We start from the raw sequence: 23,582 nt of genomic DNA on the forward strand, positions 1-23,582 counted from the left end.
AATGCAATTGAGACTAGTTAGACCATAGTTCATGTAACCCAGGTGATGGCAAAGATATTTTACTATCCAGATTTGTAAGAGCAAGTTGCAACCCTCAATGAACTTTCCCCCTGCTCGACAAACAGTGAGAGCTCGATAAATATCTTCCAGGATCATTGGTATAATAGTGCCATTAGCCTTTTTGATCATGAAGTCATCTACTCCTGCGAACCCCAACTCTATATGTCCATCAATCCTTGGGCAGATAGAGTGCCTAAGAATACCACTACGAAGGCCAGTCCCGAGCGTGCTTCCAATTTGCCTTTATTCCCTTGATGACTTAAACCAGTATCTGTTGCCTCAAAACCATGGGGGTCTCCATAACAGCGGTATAGGAAGTAGAATGTGCAGAATCCCTCAGCTAAATTTCCATCTTTGACTTCCCGACTAATACTCGAAAGGTCCAAAAACTTGTGAGGGATTACAACTTTTGGTGCTACTGGATATCGACTCCTGAGATTCCCGTTAAGTCTAGCATGACCTGCTATCTCCTCAAGTGTAGGGGTTAACTCAAAATTAGAGAAATGGAACACTTTGTGTGCCGGGTGTCAAAATGGTATCAAAGCCTTAATTATGTCCACCCTTGGTTTAATTTTCAAGCGAAAGGTGAGCGCGCCCAAAGTCTTTATCACAGCACTTCTGCTGACCTCCCCCAGGTCATTCCACCACATATGGAGTCCTATTGGAATTTCTTCTACAACTTGAAAAAGTATATTTTCAATAGTGCTCATCCTGCACATTTATTTAAAGCGACTGACTAAAAACATGTGATTTATTTTGAACCCAAAAAGAAGGTTATTATTTTTGCAAAATGTAACTCAAAGGCTCAAGGCCACCTTTGCAAATACAGCCCTTCAGCACTTCAGAAGGGAAGATTTTAGGGTTGTGTTTGCTAAATGGCCAAAAATTAGAAAAAAGGACCATAGGTGGCTATTCTTGCCAAAATAGCCTTTCGGTGTCCCATTGGGACATTTCTGGCTATTTAGACAAAACCGGCGTTACCTAACTTTTATGACAATAAAATGACAACATGTCAGTTTTTTTGGTTATTTTCACAAAAGCGGGGATGGACCCGATAAGGGTTGCCTACGTATCCCACATCCGATGAGAATCAAACCTGCATAGTTCGGTAAGTTTTGACGGAACAGAAAAACATGAATATTTTGGAACAATTTTCTTTTTCTTTTCTTTTCCTTTTTCTCTCTTTTTTCAAAATTTTGGCAGAGTTTCGGGATCTTTTGGATATCATATTTTTCAAAGGTGGGTAACTTTCTCTCTCATACCTCAATTTGATTTTCCTCATCTTATTCTTCCTTATTCTAGAAGCCGGTCAACATGAAATCGAAGCAAATAAGTGTACAAGGAGCACGTAAAAATGCATCAGGATGGTCTTTTTATTTTTGGTTACACCTGTCCTAGACGGACCCAACCCTTGTGTTGAGTCCCCAAAGTCAAATGCATGTGATACAAACAAACGTTCCTACTAGGGATCCGACATGGAGTTATGTTATTCTAGGTTTAAAACCTGGGTGTATTTTTTCTAGACCTGGCTTACCCGAGTGGACAGCGCGAGCCGGGAGGGAGGGGGCAGCGTACCGGGAATACAGAAGCCTCACCGGCTTTGCAACTTGTCTAAACCTCATTCTAAAATTGGGATATGACTCTAACAGAAAAGAATTCACACGAGGTGCACAATTCCCAGATGATTTAGAAGACTCGGAGAGAAGAGGGTTTCGTAAGAGTTTATATACAATCTAAATAATATCAAAACGGTAAAAAGTGGCATTTAGCACATTAGGCTCAAACATGTAAAAATCAGATAACAAATAAAGCCAAGTATAACTGTTATTCTGATCTCGAATTCTTGAACCCTAAACCAAAAGTTCTGGATTCTTGCTCCCCAACAGAGTCGCCAGAGCTGTCACACCTCCTTTTTACCCGAAAAGGGAGTATAAGGGAGTTTTTCCAAATTAAGTGATATAAATCGATATGGAATTATTTTTGTGATGATGGGTCATCACTTGCTTTACAAGTAAATTCTGTGATCCGAGGCCTTAAAAACCTCTTTTTGTCTCACCTCAATTTGTGTGCGCAGTCCGGGCGTGTATCTGGAAAGCTATTATGTGAAAATCTGTGAAAAATGATATTCTTAGTAAACGGACTCGGACCCGTGATCAGACGGTCTCGTAGGGTCCGTAGTAAAATTTGGTACTTGGGCATATGCCCGGAATTGAATTCCGAGGTCCCAAGCTTGAGAAATGATTTTTTTAAAGAAAATTATTTTCTAGAATATATATGAGTTTTTGGAAATGAAATATGTTTGAATTTGATGGTATAGGGTCCATATTTTGGTTCTGGAGGCCGGTACAGGTCTTATATGGGATTTCGGTTGAGCCTGTGAAATTTGGTAAGAAACGGACTTGATATGACGTGAATCGGACCCTAGGTTGTTAAAAATGGAACTTAAGAGTTCATGAGACTTTTTTTTAATTTTGATGTTAAATTCTTTGTTAAAGGTGTTAATTTGGCGATTTGATCGAACGAGTAAGTCCATATCATGTTTTTTGAGTTAGTATGTATGTTTGGTTTGGAGCCACGAGGGCTCGGGTGAGTTTCAGATAGATTTCAGGTTGTTTTTACACTTAGAAAAAATTGCAGGTTCAGAGAAATTGTAGGTCTCTAAAGTCAGGTCTCACGGTCCGCGGTGGAACCTTCGCAGCCGCGGTGGGGTACTCGCGACCGCGGTGGGATTAATGCGGTCCGCGGTGAGCAAGGACAAGCCTTTGCGGCCGCGCTCGATTTCTTGCGGTCTGCGGTGGAGCTCCGCGACCGCAGTCCTTTCTATGCGGTCCGCGGAGAGGGTCTGAGAGGAGTATATTTAAACGGACTTTTCAGTTATTTTTCACTTTTCAAAACCCTAAAATATAAGAGGCGATTTTCCAACCACTCTTCTTCTCCCAAAACACTAGTAAGTGATTTTTAACTTATTTCATCCTAGAATCTAAGGTTTTCATGGTGAAATAGGGAGTTTTGGGTAAAACCTATGAATATGGCAATTTGGGGATTTATGCCTCAAATCGAGGTAGGATTCCAAAACCAATTTTATATCCGAGCTCGGGGGTGAATGGGTAATCGGGTTTTGCTCCGAATTTCGAATTTGGACCAAGCGGGACCAGGGAGTTGAGGCTTGAATTGTGTTGAATTGTGTTGAGGCTTGAATTGTGTTGAGGCTTGAATTGTGTTCGTGGCATTGAGGTAAGTGTTTGTCTAACCTTAGATTGAGGGATTAGGAGTTGAGTCTTATTTGCTATGTGTTAATTGTTGAGTACGACATATAGGCATGGTGACGAGTATCTGTACGTTGGTGTCAAGCATGCCCGTGAGTCTTATACTATGATTAATGTGACTCCATTTCATATTGTTCCTGCTTTATATGATGATTTCTATCGAGGAATATGACTGGTGGAGGTATTATTGGTAATTGAACATTGTAGAACGTTGGCTCAAGTTGAGAATTGAATTGTGAAGTAAATGTGGAAAGAGAAGAGGTTTATGACATTATCACCCTTGCCGGGATGTTATTGCTTTGATATTATCTCCCTTGCCAAGATGTTATTTTTCATAATATTGTTTCCCTTGCCAGAATATTGTTGTTATGCTATTGTTCCCTGCCGAGATTTTATCGTAATTTTATTGATTTCCTTGCCCTTATTGTTTTGTGATTGTTGTTTGGGTGAGGAAGAGTGTTAAAGCACGAAGGGTGATGTCGTGCATGATATTTGTGAGAGAGTGTAAAGCACGAAGGGTGATGCCGTGTATGATTTTGAGAGTGTTAATGCACGAAGGGTGATGTCGTGCCAATATTGTGAGGTAAAGCACGAAGGGTGATGTTGTGCCGCACGATGTACAATTCCATGCCGATTTTATTGATTTTTATGGTGAGGATGAGAGTAAAAGCACAATGGGTGATGCCCTGCAGATTATATTGATCCTTATGGTGAGGACGAGAGTAAAAGCACGAAGGGTGATGTCGTGCACTTGTCGTTTATTTCTGATTCTTGTTGGTAATTGGACTTGGTGATCCTTATATTTATTTGTTGTTCTTCTGTTATTATTTGATGTTTCCCGTAGCATGTTTCTCCCTCCCATCCTTAACTGTTCTTTCCTGCCTTTATTTTTTTGTTGTATATGATTTAACGGCACAAGTTTATTTGGTAGTCTGGTCCTAGCCTCATCACTACTTCGCTGAGGTTAGGCTAGGAACTTACCAGCACAAGGGGTCAGTTGTGCTGATACTAAACTCTACACTTTGTGCAGATCCTAGTACTGGAGCTTATGGACCTTAGCTTTGGGTTGCTGCCTTCAGTCCATTTGGAGTTCCGAGATAGTCCCGCAGGCGTCCGCAGGCCTTGGCATCTCCTTCTATCTTTTCATCCTGTTTCATTTATATATTTCAGAGACAACATTGTATTTATTTTTCGGACCCTTATTTGTAGTATTCCTAGACCGTCTGTGAAATTGTGACACCAGTTCTGGGTAGTCTATGTTTAAGGAATTGTATTGGCAATATTTAAATGGTTGTATTTTGTTCTTCTGCTTATTAAATTCTGTTGTTTATATAATATTGGTTCAAAATTGTTAAAGGATTAAAATGGGAAAAAGGTATATAATTCAAATGGTTGGCTTGCCTAGCTTTCACTAGATTGTGCTATCACGACTACCGTGGGTAGGAAATTCGGGTCGTGACAAGTTGGTATCAAAGCTTTAGGTTGCTTAGTTCTCACAATTCACAGACAAACTTAGTAGAGTCTGAGGGATCGGTACGTAGACGTCTGTATTTATCCCCAGAGGCTACAGAGTTAGGAAAAACTTCACATCTATTCTTTCCTCTCGTGCTGTTTGATTTCTCCATGCTAATTGAATTTATACTTCGTTCTTTCGTAGATGGCGAGAATATGTGCTTCCTCATCCACTTATCAGCAGCCCGAGCCCTCAGCAACAGCTCCCACAAGGGGTAGAGGGCAAGGTCAAGGCCATGCTAGAGGCCGAGGCAGGGGCAGAGCTCAGCCCATAGCAGCAGCACCAGCGGTGGAGCCTCAGGTTGAGTTTGATGATGAGGTTCCAACCCAGGCAGTTCCGGTGGGCCCATCTCAGGTCCCAGAGGGGTTCATTTCTACCCCAGTACTCTAGGATGCTCTAGTCCGTCTAGTGGGCCTTATGGAGAATGTCACCCGGGCATACTTGCTTTTTGTAGCACCATCCATCTCTCAGGCTGGAGGAGGAGCCCAGAATCCTGCTACCCGCACTCTGGAGCAAATGGCTCCCCAGTTTCAGACTCCAACAGCTCAGCCAGTTGGAGCAGTTCAGCCGGGTGTGGTAGCTCAGACCGGTGATGGAGCAACTATGTCTGTCGATGCCTTGTTGAGATTGGATAGGTTCACCAAGCTCTTCACTACCACTTTTAGCGGTGCATCTTCTAAGGATCCCCAGAATTATTTAGACAGATGTCATAAAGTTTTCAGGAACATGGGGATAGTGGAGACCAGTGGGGTCGACTTTGCTGCTTTTCGCTTATCTGGATCCGCCAAGACTTGGTGGGGAGATTATTGTTTGGCTAGACCAGTTGTTCCACCAGCTTTGACTTGGGTTCAATTTTCTCAGCTATTTCTTGAGAAGTTCCTTCCTATCACTCAGAAGGAGAACTATCGGAGGCAGTTTGAGCGTCTCCAGCAGGGTTCCATGACCGTCACTCAGTACGAGACCAGATTTATTGACTTGACCCGTCATGCTCTTCTTATACTTCCCACAAAGGGAGAGAGAGAGAGAGAGATAGAGAGAGAGAGAGAGAGGAGGTTCATTGAGGGACTCATTCACCCTATTCGATTGCAGATGGCTAAGGAGACGGGGAACGAGATTTCTTTTCAGGATACGGCCAATATGACCAGGAGAGTTGAGATGGTTCTATCACAGAGGGGTGGTCAGGGGTCTGACAAGAGACCTCGTCATTCTGGTAGGTTCAGTGGTGCCTTGTATGGTAGGGGCCATCCTCCCAAGCCGTTTCATTCATCACTTCAGGCTTCTCACGGTGCTCCAGGTGGTCGTGGTTCTCGTATGCAGTATTCTGATTAGTTGCCCTACAGTGCACCGCCAGCTCCTATTAGTGCACCTCCGCTCTAGAGTTTTCAGAGTGGTTATTCAGGCCGTCAGGGTCAGCAGTCTCGGCCACCGAGGGCTTGTTATACATGTGGTGATATGGGGCATATTGCTAGATTTTTCCCTTGAGCACCGAGCAGCTATTAGCATCAAGGTTACCGTGCCATGGTTCAGCCACCAAGTGTTCCATAGCCCGCTCAGGCAGCTAGTGGTAGAGGTAGAGGTGCTAGAGGTGGAGGTAAAAGTATTAGAGGTGAAGCTCAGGCCGTTAGTGGTGGTGGCCAGCCAACAACAAGCCGTCCCAGAGATGTAGTTCATGGTGGTGGGGCTCAGCCACGATGTTATGCTCTTCCAGCCAGACCCGAGGCTGAGGATTCTGATGCAGTTATCACAGGTACTATTTTGGTTTGTAGTAGAGATTCTTCAGTTCTATTTGATCTAGGATCTACATACTCCTATGTGTCATCTTATTTTGCACCATATCTGGTTATGTCTAGTGATTCTTTGAGTGCTCCTATATATGTGTCTACACCGGTGGGTGATTCTATTGTGGTAGATCGTGTCCATCGTTCATGTATAGTTGTGATTGGGGGTCTTGAGACTCGAGTAGATTTGTTACTGTTGGACATGGTTGATTTGATGTCATATTGGGGATGGACTGGTTATCACCTTACCATACTATCTTGGACTGTCATGCCAAGACTGTGACCTTAGCCTTGCCGGGTTTACCTCATTTAGAGTGGAGAGGGACTTCTGGTCATTCTACCCATATTGTTATCTCATATATGAAGGCTCGGCACATGGTCGAGAAGGGGTATTTGGCCTATTTGGCATATGTTTCTGATTCTAGTGTTGAGGTTCCTTATATGGATTTTGTGCCTATATTTCGTGAGTTTCCTGAAGTATTTCCTTCAGACCTGCAGGGTATGCCACCCGACAAGGATATTGACTTCTGCATTAATTTGGCTCCCGGCACCCAGCCCATTTATATTCCGCTATATCGTATGGCTCCGCCTAAGTTGGAGGAGTTGAAGGAGCAGTTGCAAGACTTGCTTGATAAGGGCTTCATTAGGCCTAGTGTCTCGCCTTGGGGTGCGCCGATGTTGTTTGTTAAGAAGAAGGACAGATCGATGAGGATGTGTATAGACTATCGGTAGTTGAACAAGGTTACAATCAAGAATAAGTACCCATTGTCGATGATTGATGATTTGTTTGATCAGCTTCAGGGTGCCAAGGTATTTTCGAAGATTGACTTGAGATTTGGCTACCATCAGTTGAGGATTAAGGCATTCGATATCCCTAAGACAGCTTTCCGTACTTGGTACATGCATTATGAGTTCTTGGTGATGTCATTTGGGTTGACTAATGCCCTAGTAGCTTTAGTAGATTTGATGAACCGAGTGTTCAAGCCTTACTTGGATTCGTTCGTGATAGTCTTCATTGACGATATTTTGTTCTATTCCTGCAGCTGGGAGGAGCATGAACACCATCTGAGAGTGGCTCTTCAAACTTTGAGAGATAGTTAGTTGTATTCTAAACTTTAGAAGTGTGAGTTCTAGTTGAGTTCAGTTGCTTTCTTGGGTCATGTCGTATCAGCAGAAGATATTTAGGTAGATTTGAAGAAGATAGAGGTAGTCAAGAACTGGCCTAGACCCGCATCAACTATAAAGATCCTGAGTTTTTTGGGTTTGGCAGGCTATTACCGTCGATTTGTGGAGGGGTTTTCATCTATTGCAGCCCCGATGACCAGGTTGACCCAGAAGGGTGCCCAGTTCAGGTGGTCGGACGAGTGTGAGGTGAGATTTCAGAAGCTCAAGACAGCTTTGACTACGATGTTGGTGTTGGTTTTTCCCACAGGTTCAGGGCCATATACAGTTTATTGTGATGCATCTCGTATTGGACTCGATGCAGTGTTGATGCAGGATGGCAAGGTCATTGCCTATGCTTCACGATAGTTAAAGATTTATGAGAAGAACTATCCAATTCATGATTTGGAGTTAGCAGCCAATGTTCACGCATTGAAGATTTGGAGGAACTATCTGTATGGGGTGTCATGTGAGGTGTTCACGGATCATAAGAGTTTGCAATACTTGTTCAAGCAGATAGAGCTAAATTTGAGGCACAGAAGGTGGTTGGAGTTATTGAACGACTATGATATCACCATCTTATACCATCCGGAAAAGGCCAATGGGGTGGACGATGCTTTGAGTAGGAAGTCAGCCAGTATGGGCAGTCTTGCGTATATTCCGATCGGTGAAAGACCGCTTGCTTTGGATGTTCAGGCTTTGGCCAATCAGTTTGTGAGGTTGGATGTTTCTGAGCTCAGTCGTGTGTTAGCTTGCACAGTCGCTCGTTCTTCTTTATTGGAGCGTATCCGAGATCGGCAGTATGATGATCCTCATTTGTGTGTCCTTAGGGACATGGTGCAGCACGGTGGTGCCAAGCAAGTTACACTAGGAGATGATGGAGTTTTTTGGCTGCAGGGTCGATTTTGTGTACCTAATATGGATGTGCTTAGAGAGTTATTTCTAGAAGAGGCCCATAGTTCCCGGTACTTTATTCATTTGGGCACCGCTAAGATGTATCAGAATTTGCGGCAGCATTATTTGTGGAGGAGGATAAAGAAGGATATTGTTGCATATGTGGCTCGATGTTTGAATTGTCAGCAGGTTAAGTACGAGCATCAGAGACCTAGTGGTTTGCTCTAGAAGACTGAGATTCCCGAGTGGAAGTGGGAGTGTATCGCTATGGACTTAGTTGTTGGGCTCCCACGGACTCAGAGGATGTTCGATGCAGTGTGGGTTGTTGTTGATAGGTTGACCAAGTCAACACATTTCATTCCTATGGCAGTCTCCTATTCTTTCGAGAGATTAGCTGTGATCTATATCCGGGAGATTGTTCGTCTTCATGGTGTGCCCGTGTCTATACAGATGGCTCCTTATAAGGCTTTATGGTATGCGGTGCCGGTCGTCGGTCGGATGGTTTGAGCCGGGAGAGGCTCGGCTGTTGGGTACGGATCTAGTACATGATGCCTTGGACAAGGTCAGTATTATTCAAGATAGGTTTCATATAGCTCAGTCCATGCAAAAGAGTTATGCCGACCGTAAGGTTCGTGATGTGGCATTCATGGTCAGCGAGCGGGTGTTGCTTCGGGTGTTACCTATAAGGGCGTGATGAGATTTGGGAAGAGGGGCAAGCTTAGCCCTAGGTTCATTGGTCCTTTTGAGATTCTTGATCGAGTGGGAGAGGTGGCTTACAGACTTGCCTTGCCACTGAGCTTATCAGCAGTGCATCCAGTGTGTCATGTGTCCATGCTTCGGAAGTATCACGGCGATCCATCCCACATGTTAGATTTCAGCATTGTCCAGTTGGACAAGGACTTGTCCTATGAGGAGGAGCCGGTAGCCATTCTAGACCGGTAGGTTCGTTAGTTGAGATCAAAGAGTTTTCCTTCTATTCATGTTCAGTGGAGAGGCCATCATGTTGAGGCAGTGACCTGGGAGTCCAAGTCCGATATGCGGAGCCGATATCCCCATGTGCTGGTAAGTGTCTGGCCTAACCTCGGTGAGGTAGTGACGAGGCTAGGACCAGACTCCAGATAAACTTGTACAATTATATAATATACAACGGAAAATAAACAAGAATAAACAATTAACATGGGAGGGTACATGCTACGGGGGAAATATCGAATCCAGCAGAAACTTAAGAGAAATATGAGAGAATAATTCAAGATTTACAACAAAACCATAATAACACTGTTGCGGCACGCAACCCGATCCCTATCATTTAACACTGTTGCGGCGTGCAACCCAATCCATTTATATCACTGTTGCGGTGTACTACCCGATCCAATATAACATTGTTGCGGCCTGCAACCCGATCCAACATAACATTGTTGCAGCGTGCAACCCGTTCCATAATCCAACATAACATTGTTGCGGCGTGCAACCCGTTCCATATATAGTATTGTTGCGGCGTGCAACCCGATGCAACAACCATACCAAGAGTCCCGGCAAGGGATCAACAATAAGCTACACTATCCCGGCAAGGGATTCGACAGTAAAAGTAAATACGTCCCGGCAAGGGAGAAACAGCTATAACCAATCTTAACCCAACTTCTACTCATCTCAGCTAACACCAATACTCAATCATAAATAATTTCCACGAAAACAAACTTAATCCTTGCTCAATATCTAGAATCATCAATTAAAGCATTCGTAGTACTATTTAAGAACACAAAATAAATTGCAATTTAAGACTCACGGTCATGCTTGACATCAACGTGTAGATACTCGTCACAATGCCTATACGTCGTACTCAACAAGAAGCAAATAGCAAATAGGACACAACTCCTAATCCTTCAAGCTAAGGTTAAACCGAACACTTACCTCAAACTTCCATGGCCAACTCAAGCCTCAAACACCGCCTTTCCTTTTGAATTTGACTCCAAATCAATTGTATCTAGACATAATCGACTTAAGAACATCAATAAATGCTAAACAATCCAATTCCAATGCTTAATTATAGCTTTCCCATCATTCTTCCCAAAAAGTCAAAAATTGACCACGGGCTTGCTTGGTCAAAATACGAGGTTCGGACAAAAATCCGATCACTCATTCACCCACGAGCCCGAATATATTTTGTTTTGAAATCCGATCCCAAAACGAGGTTAAATTTCAAAATAATCAAAAAGCCCTAACTCTACCCAAATCCATAATTTTCTACCCTTAATCTCATGTTTTAGGCCTAAAAATCTAGTGGGTGTTGATAAAAATGGAAGAAAACGAGCTTAGGATTACATACCTATGAAGCTATGGTGAAGTTCCTCTTCAAAAATCGCCCAAGAGGTATGGAGAAGATGAAGTTTATGAAAAATGGTGGAATTCCCTTAATACATTCTGTTTTTGGAACTTAAAATAACTAGGCGAATTAGCTCTATGCATTCGCGACAGGCGCGATGAGCTAGGCCTGAGAGACCTTCGCGTTCGTGGAAATGGGCTCGCGTTCGCGGAGAACTAACTCCTCAAGCCTTCGTGTTCGCGTCCAGGTGGTCGTGTTCTAATAGGTATAATACCCCCCCCCCCTCCCTGCCCAGGCTCATAAGCCATCGCATTCGCGTATGCTGGGTCGCGTTCGCGAAGGGTATCCCCCCTTAGCCTCGCGTTCGCGTCACCAGCTTTACATTCGCGAAGAAGAAATTTCGTACCTGGGAGATTTGCCTTACGTGTTCGTGAGTGTGCCCACGCAAACGCGAAGAAAAAAATCCCTGGGCACTGAACAACAAAAACCTGCAACTTTTATGAATTCAAAAACTTTTTGAAACACACCCGAGCCCTCAGGGCTCCAAACCAAACATACGTACTAACTCAAAAACATCATATGAACTTATCTGTGTGATCAAATCACCAAATTAACCCCTTAAACAATGAATTAAACCTCAAAATCAATGAAATATTTCAAAACTTCTTAAAACATCAAATTTTGCATTTAAGGTCCGAATCACGTCAAACGAATTCCGTTTCTTACCAAACTTCACAGAATTATCTTAAATCACATATAAGACCTGTATCAGGCGTCAGAACCAAAATACGGGCCCGATACCAACATGTTCTAATCAAAATTCATTTCCAAATCCTTTAAACAATTTCAGAAAACAATTTTCTTTAAAAATTTATTTCTCAGGCTTGGGACCTCGGAATTCGATTCCGGACATACGAACAAGTCCCATATTTTCCTACGGACCCTCCGAGACCGTCAAATCATGGGTCCGGGTCCGTTTACCAAAAACATTGACCGAAGTTAAATTAATTCATTTTATAGTCAACATTTATCATTTTTCACATATAAGCTTTCCGGCTAAGCGCCCGGACTGCGCATACAAATTGAGGTGATGCTAAAAGAGGTTTTTAAGGCCTCAGAATGCAGAATTAAATTTAAAGACACGTGATGACCTTTTGGATCATCACATTCTCCACCTCTAAAACAATCGTTCGTCCTCGAACGGACAGAAGAAGGAAGTACCAAAGTCAGGTAAAAGATAGGGATAACGGCTCCGTATATCGGACTCGGACTCCCAGGTCGATGCCTCAGCAGGCTGACCTCTCCACTGAACACTAACAGAAGGAAAACTCTTCAATCTCAACTGATGAACCTGTCGGTCTAGAATAGCTACCGGCTCCTCCTCATAAGACAAGTCCTTGTCCAACTGGAGAGTGCTGAAATCTAACATATGGGATGGATCTCCGTGATGTTTCCAAATCATGGACACATGAAACACTAGATGCATGGCTGATAAGCTCGGCGGCAATGCAAGTCTATAATCCATCTCTCACACTCGATCAAGGATTCAAACGGGCCAATGAACCTAGGGCTAAGCTTTCCCTTCTTCCCAATTCTCATCACACCCTTCATAGGCGACAGTCGAAGCAAAACTTGCTCACCGACCATAAATGCTAAATCACAAACCTTGAGGTTGGCATAATTCTTTTCCCTGGACTGAGCTGTACGAAGCCTATCCTGAATGATCCTGACCTTGGCCAAGGCATCCTGAACCAGATCCGTACCCAACAACCGAGCCTCTCCCGGCTCAAACCATCCAACCAGAGACCGACATTGCCTATCATATAAAGCCTCATAAGGAGTCATCTGGTTACTCGACTGGTAGTTGTTGTTGTAGGCAAACTCTTCTAAAGGCAAAAATTGATCCCACGAGCCTCCAAAGTCAATGACATAAGTTCGGAGCATATTATCCAAAATCTGAATGGTCCGCTCGGATTGCCCGTCCGTCTGAGGATAAAACATTGTGCTCAACTCAACCCGCATGCCTAACTCTCGCTGAACTGCTCTCCAGAAGTATGAGGTAACCTGCGTACCTTGGTCCGAAATGATAGACACGGGAACACCATGAAGGCGAAAAGTCTCCCGTATATAGATCTCAGCTAACCTCTCAGAAGAATAGGAGACTGCCACAGCAATGTTTTCATAATGAAGACCCAAATCTTTTATCATATCTCTAGCCTTGTTGAAAGATTCTGGTACCTGAGCAAAAGGAAATGCCTCTTTTATCAACTCTAACAAATCTGAGAAAGCCACATTACTCAACTTATGCAAGGATATAAGCAAGTATAACCGAATAGTGAAACTCAGTTTACTGAAATTTTCACACCCCGGATATAACTCTTATTTTTCTTCCTCCAATAATTTGGAAAACTTTTTTGCATCTTCAGATAGTCTTTCCCCAACTCCTTCTTCATCCCCTGCCTAACCCTCTATATTTCTGAATGTATCATGAAGTAGACCATCAATATCGTCATGCATGGTAGAACCTTCATCATCATTGCTGGGATGAGGTGTATTTCTCGAGGAAAATCCTTCCCCATGGAAAACCCATTTGGTATAACTATCAACAAATCCATGAACAACCAAATGATCCTCTACCACATTTCTATAATACCAATAGCGATTCATGCACTTTTTGCAAGGGCATAATATTTCATTTTCTTGAGCGGCTCGTTCAAATGCCTTATCAAGAAAATCATTCACTCCACGGATATACTCATCCGTCGATTCATCCAACTTTTATCACCGTAATCCATAATTATCCTAGATAACATATTAAAAAAACAGAACACATTATGAACATAGGACAGAAACATTGATGATCTGAATTTTGACATCTTAACTACTTTTCTACTTACGAGAAACAATGGCAATGAGTAATGTTACTATAGTGAGTAAAAAAGTTGATTACCACATAGCATATGACCCATTCTCCCCCGCCAGTCTCACTCAAGAATATTATCCCCTTTAATGGGCTAAATTCACTTGCAAAGAAGAAAGTTTCTTAATGGATTAAGGTTTAAGGTTTCTCAAAGATGCTGCTTGCTGATTTTGTTTTAAAGTTCAATATAAGATTCTTCATATATATCATATTAAAAAGAAAATATAAGTTTTTTCGTATTAGAAAAACCAACATTTAAAATATATTATTCCAATTTAAGAGAAATATCTCCAACCTCACGACTCAAGAAGAACTTGATATCCTTGAAAAGTGCTTTGCATTCCCTGATTTCGAAATCATCTTCACGTCAAGAAGCCTAAATACTAAATAGGAAGAGCAACTAAAAGAATACAGAGATATCAGTAAAGAGGCAACACCCTTAAAAACTTCCCATCCTATGCAGCCTTTTTTTTGTTGCGAGTTGAAAATTCCAGCTGTTGTACATAGTGTAGAAATAAGACCAGAGAAAACTCAAGCAAGTTTTTTGGGGCAACTAATCATTTAAATTTCAAAAAAATTGATAATAATGTTTAAGACAAACTAGCATACTATCATAACTTCTAGCTATTATCATATGGGAAGCAGTTAGGAACTTGTATTAGCTTGTACAATCACAGAGAAGTGAGGAGTTCGTTGGCAACAATTTAAGGCAGATTTGTTTCTTTCTCATACAGGGAAAAACCATGACCACCTAATTTAGCATATTCTGGAACAAAACCAAAAGCATAAGCAGTACAAAAGGAAGAAACTTTCCCAGTTGGGAAATTCTTGAATTTAATTGTACTTTTGTAAAAGGCATGACCAACTGTTCTTGATGTTTCATTTGTTAGCCTTAGAGCACTAGTTTTTTCAATCTCAGCAATACCATTTACACCTAAATAACTAGTTGCAACACCACTACAACCATTCTAAACAAATTCTTGATAAGAAAAAATTGTTCTTGATAGCAAAATAACAAGTACCAGAAAAATATTAGTCTAATATTTCTAGCCATGGCATAGCTTAAGAGTAAAAAAAAAATACTAGCATTAAGATTCTATAAATTCAAAAGTCAATTAGTAGAAAATTTCATTCATTCTTGATATTTTCATCAGCTTTCACACTAGAGAAAATTTGTGATGACTCGAAAGGTCATCACTCATTTGAAAGTAAATTCTGTGATCCGAGTCCTTAAAAACCTCTTTTTATCTCACATCGATTTGCGTGCACAGTTCAGGTGCATTTCCGAAAAGCTTTTATGTGAAAACCAAGTGAAATGAGGAAATTTACTTTTAAAATTGAATAAAGTTGACTTTGGTCAACATTCTTGGAAAACAGACCCGGACCCCTGATCCGACGGTCTCGTTGGATCTGCAGTAAAATTTAGGACTTGGGCATATGCCAGGAATCGAATTTCGAGGTTCTAAGCCCGAGAAATGAATTTTTAAAGAAAATTATTTTTTGAAATATATATGAATTTTTGGAAATGAAAGATGTATGGAATTGATGGTATCAGGCCCGTATTGTAGTTCTAGAGCCCGGTATAAGTTTGAAATAATAATTAGGTTCAATTTGTAAATTTGGCAAAGATCGGAATTAGTTTGGTATAAAACGGACCTAAAGTTGAGAAATTGAAAATTTGGGTGTTCTTGAATGATTTCATGAATTTGGGGTTTAATTCATAGTTGTCGATGTTAGTTTGATGATTTAATTGTATGAGCTAATCTGTATGATGCTTTTAGGTTAGTATGTATGTTTAGTTTGGAGCTCCGAGGGCTCGGGTGAGTTTTTGATAGGCCACGAAGTGAAATTTGACTTAGGAAATAGCTGGTGTTTTGCAGGTCTGCAGGTTTTTCGCAATTGCGAGCACACAAATGCGAAGTTGTATCGCAAATGCGAAAATGGCCTATGATGACTCGGCCGGTCGTCTTAAGAATTTACACTCCGATCACCTATCAACTGCTTTCCACATATTTATTTCTGATATTTTGATTTGTCGGGATGTTCGGTTTTGAGTTTCGGAGAGTTTTGGGACACTTAGTCCCTAAATGATAGCTAAGTGTTGGAAAGTTGATCGTAGTCGAAACAGTGTGAAGACGGCCTCGGAATGGAAATCTGATGGTTCTGTTAGCTCCGTGGGGTGATTTCGGGGTTAGGAGCGTGTTCGGATTGTGTTTTGGAGGCCTGTATCTAATTTAGGCTTGAAATGCCGAAAGGTTTCCGGTCGTTTGGACGAGGTTTGATAGACTTTTTGATAGAAAGCGTATTTTTAGAGTTTTGGAATTTTTAGGCTTGAATCCGTGGTTGATTCGTCGTTTCGATGTTGTTTTAGGTGTTTTAAGTATTGGTATAAGTTTGGACAGTGGTATTAGACTTGTTGGTGCCTTTGGTTGAGGTCCCGGGGGCCTCGGGATGATTTCGGATGGTTGAGGGAAGGATTTTGGAGTTTGGAGTTGTAGCTTCAGCTGGTTTTCTGTCATAACCGCACCTGCGAGTGTGGGACCGCAGGTGTGGAGCCGCAGAATCGACATTTGGCATCGCAGAAGCGGAAATGGGGAGGTTCAGCAGGGGCCGTAGAAGAGGTAGAATTTCTGGAGGAGCGGTGCCACATCTGCGGATGGGGAGTCGCAGATACGGAATCAGGCTGAGTTAGTGATTGTCACAGATGCGACCATTGGTCTGCAAAAGCGGGACCATAGATGTGGTCCCAGGGCCGCAGATGTGAAAATCGTTGGCAGAAACATATAAATACTTGCCTTCGTGAAATTTAGCCATTTTTCACCTCTTTTCAAACGGGAAGAAGCTTGGGGAGCACTTTTCAAGAGGGATTTTCAAAGGAGTTCATTGGGGTAAGGTCTTTGTCCCTAAACTCGTTATTGGAATGATTTTTACCAATTTAAGCATGAAAAATTAAGGAAAATCAGTGGTAAATTGGGGGTTAGGGCTTGACTAGTTAGAGGCCTTTGAGTGATGATTTGAGGGACCCTTTGAGGTCTGATTTTGGTACTTTTGGTATGACTGAACTCGTGAGAGTGTGAGGATTTTAGGAATGTAAATTTTACCATATTCCGAGGCATGGGCCCGAGGGGAATTTTGGTTATTTTACCTAATTTCGCATATTAGCTTAGAATTTCTTTGTAGAATCAGTTGCATGAAGTATTATTTACATTATGAAATTGAATTGAATAGATTTGGGCCATTTGGAGTCGAGTACTCGTGGCAAAAGCATGATTTCAGATTGATTTGAGCTGGTTCGAGGTAAGTGGCTTGCCTAACCTTGTGTGGGGGTCCTTCCCCTTAGGATTTGGCATTACTGTTAATTGAAATGCCTTGTATTTAAGGTGACGAGTGCTTACTTGTGTTAATTGTTGAAAATCCAGTTTTCATTAAGAAAATTACTAGTATGTTTCATTCCCTCTTTATATTACTTGCACTTTAAGCCTGGTGTTAGCGTAGGAAAGCATGTCTAAGTGATTTAATTGCTTTATTTGCTCAAACTGCTCTACCTGAATTCTGTGCAGCATGCTAGACTAGAATTTCTTGTTTGCCTTAATATGGTAGTGACATTTGCTGAATATTTTCCTGTTGTTGCTGTGTATTTACATTGGGACTATGGATGTGGGATTCCGGTAGATCCCCCTTGTTTGTTTATTAGGGACTACGGATGTGGGATTCCGGTAGATCCCACTGCAAAGTTAGATGGAACTACGTGACTACACCTAGTAGATTCCCCCAGTACTAGGTATTTATATTTTTAACTACGGAACGGGATTCCGGTAGATCGCCGCGCACTATGAGTTGGACTACGGGACAGGATCCCGGGAGATCCATTGGATATGTATATTTGGGACTACAGGACGGTATCCTGGGAGATCCCCGATTGTTATTTTGGTGCTGAGCCGTATTTCTTTCTGTGTTTACCTTGCCTCTGTAATAGTTGTTGTTGCCCTTTATATCTTGTGTTACTTTTACTGATGTACTTATTTATACTATTCATTTCTACACTGTCAAACTTTATATTTTTATTTAACCTCAGTAAGGTTTTAACCTTCCTCGTCACTACCCAACCGAGGTTAGGCTTGGCACTTACTGAGTACTGTTGTGGTGTACTCGTTCCCTTTCTGCGCATATTTTTCATGTGCAGATCCAGGTACAACGACTTAGTCCTATCACCCTTGAGGAGAGGCGACTGCTATAGAGACTTCGAGGTATATCTGTTGCATTCGCAGACCGAGGAGTCCCTTTCCATTCTACCTTGTAGTGACAGCCCTTCTATCTTTTCTGTTGATGTAGACATTCTGGAGTTAGAGCATTTTTATTATATTCATAGCTTGTGATTCATGGGTTTCCGGGTTTTGGAAAAATGTATTTGCTTCGAGAATTTATATTGTGTATGCCGAGTGGCACTTTTAAACACTATTATATCACTCTATTACTGTTTAAAATTATTTTTATTTCGCAAATTGGTTTATCTTCCCCAATTTAGGCTTACCTAGTTGTAGAGACTAGGTGCCTTCACGATGGTTCACTGAGGGCGAACCGGGGTCGTGACAAGTTGGTATCAGAGCTCTAGGTTCATAGGAGTCATGAATCACAAGCCGGTTTATTAGAGTCTCGCTGATTGGTACAGAGACGTCTATACTTATCTACGAGAGGCTATGTAACTGTTAGGAAAATTTTACTTCATTTGATTTCCTTGTCGTGAGAGATTTTGATATCATAATTCTAAAATTCTGTCTTCTATTCTCTCACATATGGTGAGGACACGCGCTACCCGAGATGATCAGGCAGCACCCCCTACTACAGCCATCAGAGGCCGGGGCCGGGGTACAGGCAGAGGACGCGCATGTGGTGCAACCAGAGCACCTACGCGAGCTACCACCGAGGTACCACCATTAGTTCCAGCCGGAGTCCAGGCACCTGATACGTCTACTGCTACTACTACTCCAGCAATTCAGGATACTCTGACACAGTTCATGAGCATGTGTACCACTTTGGCTCAGGTAGGGTTGCTTCCCCTTGCTGCAGCTACGTCTCAGGCCGGGGGAGGAGCACAGACTCCCACCATCCGCACTCCTGAGCAGCGAGTGCATGTTGAGCAAGTCTCTGATATTATTCCGGTACAGCATGTAGTCCGAGATCATCCCGAGGATAGGGCAGCAGTTTCCGAGGATGAGTAGCTGAGGCTTGAGAGGTTCAAGAAGTACAAGACTCATGTATTCAGTGGTCTAGTATCAAATAATGCTTTGGGATTTCTAGAGGAGTGTTTCCACATTCTTCGTACCATGGGTATATCAGGGTCGAGCGGGGTTTCCTTCACTACTTTCTAGCTTCGAGGACCCGCTTATGAGTGGTGGCGCACCTATGAGTTAGACAGTCCAGATGAGGCTGCTTCACTAACTTGGACTTAGTTTTTAGATATGTTCCTGAGAGAGTATGTTCCTCAGAGCCTCAGGGACACGTGGCGCGCAAAATTTGAGCATTTGCGCCAAGGTGATATGACTGTCTCAGAATATGCAGTCCGTTACACTAGTTTGGCTAGGCATGCACCAGCCTTGGTTTCTACTATTCGCGAGAGGGTTCGCCGGTTTATTAAAGGCCTTATTCCCTACATCAGGTCTAGCATGGTTCGTGAGTTGGAGATAGATATTTCTTATCAGCAGGTGGTGAGCATTGCTAGGAGGATTGAGGGTATGCATGCTAGGGAGAGAGAGAGGAGAGGGAGGCTAAGAGGTCTTGAGAGTTGGGCCATTTCTCCGGTGCCCATGCCCCAACAGCAGGTCGTCATGGAAGGGGTTATATGAGTCGCCCTGTTCATTCAGCTCTTCCAGCAGCCAGTGGTATCCCAGCTCCTCTTAGGACTCAAGAGCCTTATTATGCACCTCTGGTTTCTAGCACGCCTCTCGCGTGGGATGCTTTCAGAGGTCAGTCCAGTAGACCTGGCCCGAGCCAGTCATAGCCGCCATGTCCTCCCAGAGCTTGTTTTGAGTGTGGTGACACATGCCGGATGGTGAGGGATTGCCCCAGACTTGGGAGGGATGCACCTCCGCAGACTTCTTAGCCACAGCGTGCCCCACAGGGTTCTCAGGCTATGGTTACAGCTCCAGTTGCTACCCCACTTGCTCAGCTAGCTAGAGGTGGAGGTCGGGGAGGTAGAGGTCACCCTAGAGATGGAGGCTAGGCCAGATACTATGCCCTTCCTGCATGTACCGAGGCTATTGCCTCTGATTCTATCATCATAGGTATTATACTGGTTTGTCACAGAGATGCATCGGTTCTATTCGATCCAGGCTCCACTTACTCTTATGTGTCTTCTTATTTTGCTCTGCATTTAGGTGTACCTCGGGATTTTTTGAGTTCCCCTGTTTATGTTTCTACTCTAGTGGGAGATTTTCTTGTTGTGGACCGCATTTATCGGTCGTGTTTGGTTGCTCTTAGTGGTTTTGAGACCAAAGCCAATTTATTATTGCTCAGCATGGTAGATTTTGATATTATCTTGGGCATGGACTGATTGTTGCCCCATTATGCTATTGTTGATTGTCACGCCAAAACTATGATGATGGCTATGCCAGGTGTACCGTGTATTGAGTGGAGGGGTACTTTAGATCACACTCCCAGCAGAGTTATTTCTTTTCTTAAAGCTCATCGTATGGTTGAGAAGGGGTGTGATGCGTATTTAGTCTATGTGAAAGATGTCAGTATTGATACCCGTTTAGTTGATTCAGTTCCCGTAGTACGGGATTTTCCTGATGTGTTTCCAGCAGATCTTCCAGGCATGCTACTTGATAGAGATATTGATTTCGGTATTGATTTGTTGTCGGGCACTCAGCCCATTTCTATTCCTCTGTATTGTATGGCTCCTCCTGAATTGAAGGATTTGAAGAATCAGTTACATGAATTGCTTGATAAGGGTTTTATTCGGCCCAGTGTATCACCTTGGGGTGCTCCTGTCTTGTTTGTAAAGAAAAAGGATGGTTCTATGCGTATGTGTATTGATTATCGCCAATTGAACAAGGTTACAGTGAAGAACAATTATCCTTTGCGTCGTATTGATGATTTGTTTGACCAGCTTCAAGGCGCATGAGTGATTTCTAAGATTGACTTGTGCTCCGGTTACCATCAGTTGAAGATTCAGAAGCCAGATATCCCGAAGACTGCTTTCATGACTCGGTATGGTCATTACGAGTTCCTTGTCATGTCATTTGGGCTAACCAATGCCCCAGCAACCTTTATGCATTTGATACATAACCGGTGTATCTTGACTCGTTTGTCATTGTCTTTATTGATGACATTCTCATATATTCCCAAAGTGGGGAAGATCATGAGCAGCACCTGAGGACTGTGCTTTAGACTCTGAGAGAGAAGAAGTTATATGCTAGAGGCCGTGCATAGTTGACCCAGACCATCCTCAGCTATAGAGATCCGCAGTTTCCTTGGCTTGGTGGGTTACTACTGTTATTTTGTTGAGGGGTTTTCATCGATTGCAGCCCCTATGACCAGACTGACCCAGAAGGGTACTCTGTTCCAGTGGACGGAAGAGTGTGAGGCAAGCTTTCTGAAGCTCAAGACAGCTTTGACTACAATCCCAATTTTGATACTGCCTACAGGTTCGGGGTCTTATACGGTCTATTGTGATGCTTCGAGGATTGGCGTCGGAGCGGTGTTGATGCAGGACGGTAGGGTGATTGCCTACGCGCCCAGACAGTTAAAGGTACATGAGAAAAATTACCCTGTCCACGACGTTGAGTTAGCTTGCATTGTTCACGCCCTGAAGATCTTGCGTCATTATTTGTACAAGGTTCCCTATGAGATTTATACTGATCATCGGAGTTTGCAGCACCTGTTCGAGCAAAAGGATCTAAATTTGCACCAGATGAGGTGGTTAGAGTTGCTGAAGGACTATGATATCACTATTTTGTATCACCCGGGCAAGGCCAATGTGGTGGCCGATGCCTTGAATCACCAGGTAGAGAGTTTGGGGAGTTTAGCTTATTTACCAGCATCAGAGAGACCTATGGCGATGGATGTTCAGGCCTTGGCTAGCCAATTTGTGTGATTGGATCTTTCGGAGCCCAGTCGAGTTCTAGCTTGCATGGTCTCTCGGTCTTCCTTAATTGATCATATCAGGGAACGTCAATATGACGACCATCATTTGCTTGTCCTCAAGGACAAGGTTCAGCACGGTGATACCAGAGATGTGACTATTGGTGATGATGGGGTGTTGATGATGTAGGGTAGGATCTGTGTACCCAAGTTGATGGGCTTCGGAACTTGATTCTGGAGGAGGCCCACAGTTCGCGGTATTCCATTCATCCGGGTACCACAAAGATGTATCAGGATTTGAGGCAGCACTACTGATGGAGGCGGATGAAGAAAGATATAGTTGGATTTGTAGCTTGGTGCCTTAACTGTCATCTGGTGAAGTATGAGAACCAGAGACCGGGTGGGTTGCTCCAGCAGATAGAGATTCCGGAGTGGAAGTGGGAGTGGATCACCATGGACTTTGTAGTTGGGCTCCCACAGGCTTTTAGAAAGTTTGATGCTATTTGGGTGATTGTGGATCGGCTGACCAAGTCCGCACACTTCATTCCTGTGTGTACTACTTATTCTTCGGAGCGGTTGGCGGAGATTTATATCCGGGAGATTGTTCGTCTGCATGGTATTCCAGCTTCCATCATTTCCGATAGGGGTACTCAGTTCACATCATGATTCTAGAGGGTCGTTAAGCATGAGTTGGGTACTCGAGTGGAATTGAATATAACATTTCACCCTCAGAAGACGGACAATCCGAACGCACTATTCAGATTCTTAAGGATATGCTCCGTGCATTTGTGATTGAGTTTGGAGGGTCTTGGGATCAGTTTTTGCCATTGGAGGAGTTTTCTTACAACAATTGTTATCTGTCCAACATTTAGATGGCACCGTATGAGGCTTTATATGGGAGGCGGTGTAGATCCCCGGTGGGTTGGTTTGAACCGGGTGAGGCTAGATTGTGGGGCACAGACTTGGTTTAGGATGCTTTGGAGAAGGTTAAGGTGATTCAGGATAGACTACGCATAGCTCAGTCCAGATAGAAGAGTTACGCGGACCGGAAGGTTCGTGATGTTTCCTACATGGTTGGAGAACGGGTTCTGCTTCTGGTTTCGCCTATGAAGGGAGTTATGAGATTTAGGAAGAAAGGGAAGTTGAGTCTGAGGTTTATTGGCCCTTTTGAGATATTGAGGCGTGTTTGGGAGGTTACTTATGAGCTTGCCTTACCTCCCAACTTGGCAGGAGTTCCTCCGGTATTTCATGTTTTGATGCTTCAGAGGTATCACGGTGATCCATTGCACGTATTGGATTTCAGTTCAGTCCAGTTGGACAAGGATCTATCCTATGTTGAGGAGCCTGTGGCAATATTGTACAGGCAGATTAGAAAGCTGAGGTCAAAGAACATTGCATCTGTAAAGGTTTAGTGGTGGGGTCAGCCCGTCGAGGAGGCGACCTGGGAGACCGAGCAGGATATGTACAGTCGTTACCCTCCTCTTTTCGCTAATTCAGGTATGTCTCTATGCTCGTTCGAGGACGAATGAATGTTTCAGTATAGGAGGATGTGACGACCCGGGCGGTCATCTTAAGAATTTATGCCCCG

The sequence above is a fragment of the Nicotiana tabacum genome, chromosome 3, assembly GCF_000715075.1.
Source record: "Nicotiana tabacum cultivar K326 chromosome 3, ASM71507v2, whole genome shotgun sequence".
Lineage (NCBI taxonomy): Eukaryota > Viridiplantae > Streptophyta > Magnoliopsida > Solanales > Solanaceae > Nicotiana > Nicotiana tabacum.